The following is a 5,014-nucleotide window of genomic DNA, read 5'->3' as shown; positions in this document are numbered from 1 at the left end:
TTATTTTCATAAACAGCCTTTGTACTACTTTCTTTATAGTTCACATTTTATATAAAGTCTAATGTATGTTATAAACATGCCCTTCATAAAAACAAGCCATACAATGGTTATGGTCTAACTTCTGTCTCCATTAAAAATGAAGTCCTAATTAAGAGAAATTGAATAATATAAAACACAATTTTCCAATGTCATCACTAAATTAACATTGTTAAAGACAAGCAGTGCTGTTAATAAATCTCTTTTTGTGATCAGAGTTTAATGTGAGCATTATCATCATTTCTCTGAGGTCAGTAATATAGTAAAACAATGGTGGAAGGTTTGATAGCTAGAAAGCATATATTACAAAATTCCACCCTACATCACAGGTATTATCAATATTGGCATTTATTTCTTGCTGGTTGTTCTTCATGTCCAGTGTGTTTTTTCTGGTTGTAATCATATCATGATCTTTTATGGTGGTAATACACATCTTTAAGAGCATACATAGTTCAGTGGCTTTAAGCACATTCACATCCTGTGTAAATGACATCACCATCCATCTCCCGAATGTTTTCATCTTCTCCAAATGAAACTCTGCACCCAATAAAAAAAATAACTCCTCCTTGTTGCCTCACCCCAGCCCTGGCAACCACTGTTCTCTTGGTGCTTTGTCATAAGTCAGTTCTTGGGTTTCACTTTGCTTTTTGTTGTGCTGGGGATCAAACCTGTGGTTTCGTTCACACGAGGCAAGTGCTCTAGCAGTGAGCTATACCCCCAGCTCAAGTGAGTTCTTTTAAAAGTTTGTTTTTGAGAAAATCTTTCTTCCTTCTTCCTATTGGATGTAATTATATTCTCAAGGAGCTACCCAAATGCAAATAAAAATTTAGTTTTGGTAATCCAGTTATTCTTCTATATCCAGAATAGTTAACATTTTATTTATTCACTGTTCATTCCACAAAAGCCTGCTGCATCAGTGCTTAGTCTGAATTTCCTTAAAAGCAGAGCTGAGATAAGTAGTCCATTTGGGAAGAGATCTCAGGGAGAAGGGGTGAAAGACCAGGAACTAAAAAGGAAACAGGTGGTACAAAATATGCATCATGGAGTTAACCACTGTGGGAAGTTACTGTGCTCCACCTTGGGACCTCTTGAGAAGATTTCTGAAGTGAATCTTGTAGCTGTCCCCAGGGGCCAGGGGTGGCCTCAGGCCTTAACACCCTGCTCTCTGGTTCTGCATGTTTACATGTCAAGTGGGGTCCCACAAGATCCTGCACCTCTGGCTAGAGAAACACAAGGACAGGAAGGGAAAGATACATGGCCTAGGTCCATGTGGGGTCCTGACAGATTATACCTGCAAAAAGATGGGGGAGGTTTTCACACAACTGGCTGCTGAGGTGGAGGCTGGAGTGGAAGGTGGGGTCTAGAGGGGTCAGAGTGCTGCACAGATGTCCTACACACAGGAACTGGGTTAGGCACCGACTGGACACACCAGGGTAAATAAAAGGGGCACAGGTCTTTCCTCAGGGAACTTACAGATGCAGATAGGCAGAAAGTAGTGATGAGAGTGTAGGAGAAAACAACAGGGGCAGAACTATTATTCTGGGTGCTCGTAACCCAGGACAGTTACAAATGAGTCATCCGACCTTTGGCGTGTAGCTACCGGACACTAATTGTACTAGGAAGAGGAGTGAATGCATAAGGGGAATAGGGAGACAGAGTTCCTGCCTGAGGGATCAGGTAGATAAACAAATCACTTCTGCAAAACTATTCACCACCATTATGACACTATGAATGAGAAGTCTTTCACATTTTGAGAGGTATAAGAGGCCTTCTGGTAAAGTCGGGTGAGTCAGGAGTTTTCTTCAGAGAATACAACTTCAGCGTAAGACCTGAAGGATGATTAAACAAGCATTAATCAGCTACTACGGCTCTGATACTGGGAACAAACTGTAAATTAACCTTTTCCCTTCAAATTATTTGCAGCCTAATTGTGGAGATAAATGAACAATGACTACATAATCAGAAAATGGGAACATAGGGGATGGTGGGTCTGAGGAAGCTGATGAAGTGCCAGCACAGGAGATGATGTTTGGCATGGTCCAGAAAGATTTTGAGAATATCTCCAGGTGACCAAGAGGATTCCATTCAACAGGGGGAGGAATCTGCATTGCATTCTTAGGAATCTGGGAGTCCTCAATGAGAAAAAAGTAAAAGTTTGGCTTTTACTTCCAGGATAATCTTTTTGAAGTTATTTAAATTTACCTATCTTATTTGTGTGATCTATCTTAATACTGGACACTGCTCTACAATTTCAGGGTCCCTTCAAAAGTGTTTGTTATCACAGAGTACAGAGATACATCATTTTAATTGTCTCTTGACCTGCAGGAATTCAGGCCCAGAATGTAGACAAAGATTCTAATTTCTACATTATAATTTCAAGTCAAACAGGAAAATCAGCTTTTCATGTAAAATATCCTAATTTTTAAAGGTTGGAAATAATTGTTTTTAACATTGCCCACAGTAACAAAACAGAAAAACCCAGGCCTGGGTTAGGCACTGGTGTCTGCAACTCCCGCTCTTCGGCCCTCGCTAGCATTAGCAAGGCGTGGTCACCCACTGATGGCCACATAATTTCATTGCAGTTTGAAGGGCTTGGAGAAAACTCACTTCGTGCCATGCTAACCTTGGAATTCCTAACACAGAAAGCTAACTGGAAAGGAAAACAAGGGCCAAGAAGGTGACAAGAGGTTAAAGAGATCAAAGAGAAAGAATCCTGTGGTCAAAGTACTTGGAGAACTGTGGCATTTCTTTTCTTTTGGCAAGGAGAGAGTTATGCTTCCACTCTTCTTAATCCAAGTGGGAAAGACTCTGTGGGAGTCACTTGAGGAGTCTGATGTGTGTCCTCTGGAATTCAGTGGACTAGTGTCTGAACTCTGAGTATGGCTGTTCAGGTTGTACACTGAACCATTCACATGGATAAACCACTTACATTCACTTACATACAACTGTATTTGGAAACCCTGGGTGTCTGACTCTGTTAAGAGGCAAGTTATTATGGCTAAAACTGCAAGTACTAAACAACAAAGAGAAAAGTGACTGGGATGGGGCATTCGGAGCAAGCTGTATTTTCACCAACTGTGGGACCAGGATATGGGAATTTCTTAGTTGTGTGGGTCTACTGAGGCGACCTGGCCTGGAGCCCTCTTGAGAAGCAGTCCCTGCCTCCAAAAGGCCCTGCTGGAGATTTACTCAAACTGGAAAGTTGATGATTGAATATGGACAGTGCCATTCATGGAAGACTGCCAGTGCCTAACCCCCTGCCCTGGGCTCAACCCTGAAGGGGTTGGAGAGGTAGCTAGTGGGAGAAGGCACTGAAGAGATACCCACCATGTTTTTGTTTGTTTGTTGTTTTTTACAATGTTTCTCTTTATTTGGAAGCAAGAAGAGGTTTCCACTACAGTCTGTTCATCATATAATAAACTGTTAAAGGAGGGGGAAAAAGTAAGATCCCTATTTCTTGAGTTTCTTTCTAAACCCTGAATTTCTTCTCCATCTGTAATGAACCAAACACAAAATCCACGCTTCTTCTTGGGACCAGACAAGTGGATAGGCATGCGGAACTCTTTGAGGCATGTCGAGAGATCATTGACACCACTGGCAATGGAGGCAAAGATGACCAGGATAAGCCAAAGAATGAAACAATCACACAGGCAGAAAAGCGGAATAACAAGCGTTCTGGACAACAGCACAACAATGAGAATCCAGAAAACGCATCTAAGGATCATGACCACGATGACATCACCTCAGGAACACCCAAGGAGAAGAAAGCAAAGACCTCGAAGAAGAAAAAATGCTCCAAGGCCAAAGCGCAGAGGGAACCATCCCCACCCCCGCACCCCGGCCTCCAGACCTTCCCATTGACCCAAACCAGCCCACCTGTGGTTTACGCAATCGGGTCTCCTGTGGCGAAATGATAGGTGGCGACAATGACGAGTCCCCATCAAATGGTTCCACTTCTTGTGTGTGGGACTCAATCATAACCCAAAGGGCAAGTGGTACTGTCCCAAGTATCTGGGGGAAGTGAGAAAATGATGGGCAAGCATTGGAGAAGTCCAAAAAAGAGAGAACATACAACAGGTAGTTTGGGGACATTGACTAGTAGGGAGAACAGAATCAGCCGGGGTATTTGTTACATTGCCGCCTGTGTTGAGGTGTGACGATGGTCAAAGGTGTATTTTCAAGGAATGTCAGAAAAGGCACCATTCCCGTCATGGGGATGGCAGTGATTCTCTTGGCCTTTTGTTTTCACGGTACACATGGAACTATTTTTCTTATCTGAGACTTTTTCTCAGATCCTGGATTTTTTAAAAATCAACAATGACATACCCACAGGATTGGGAACATTACTTCTGAGAAAGGCATTTGCTGGTGAGAAAGTCCAATTCCAACTGGGGAAATGACCTGGGTCTCAGCCTTTTCAGTTCAGCATTACACCTACTACCTAGAAAAATAAGTCCAAGTCCCATCTGGGTTGAAGGAAAAGTCACATACAACTTCATAAAAAATGGAACTATGTAATGTAAAATCCCAAAAAACTCAGATGGTGCTACATAAGACATTTTAGTTTCTTTTTCTTAGGAGAAAGGAGTTAGACGAAAAATTCTCATTTTTTCTTCTACCCTTCTATGTCCAAAGTTGAAGACAGATCATACTATAGGGTCCATCACACCTTCTTAACTAAAAAACTTTTCATGCTACTTTTCTTCCAGCTTTGGCCACGTGGAAAACTAAGTCTAATGTGTTATATGACTCCATAAAACAGGATGACTAAAACTATAATAAAGCAACCCCTCAGGGAAGTGAATAGGGTTCTATCACTGAACTCAAACTGTGTTGTTTGCTTTTAACTAATGTAAGCAGACATTCACAGAGTTAACTGTTATACAATCTGGTTCTTTTGTAGAAGAATGAAAAAATTTTAAAATAGCAAGTGTCCCAAGGCTTTTGAAAAAGTCAACAACAACTTCTTTCTACAGGA

At 41.6% G+C, this 5,014-nt stretch overlaps 1 pseudogene; it reads left to right on the top strand.

The window, feature by feature from the left end:
- Positions 1-1,872: 1,872 nt before the first annotated feature.
- LOC124989280 (inhibitor of growth protein 1-like) lies at positions 1,873-4,117 on the top strand (annotated as a pseudogene).
- Positions 4,118-5,014: the final 897 nt, after the last annotated feature.

Source organism: Sciurus carolinensis, chromosome 7 (assembly GCF_902686445.1).
Source record: "Sciurus carolinensis chromosome 7, mSciCar1.2, whole genome shotgun sequence".
In the NCBI taxonomy this organism is placed as follows: Eukaryota; Metazoa; Chordata; class Mammalia; order Rodentia; family Sciuridae; genus Sciurus; species Sciurus carolinensis.
The sequence above is the reverse complement of the archived record's forward strand: the minus strand, read 5'-3'. Positions and strand labels throughout refer to the sequence as shown.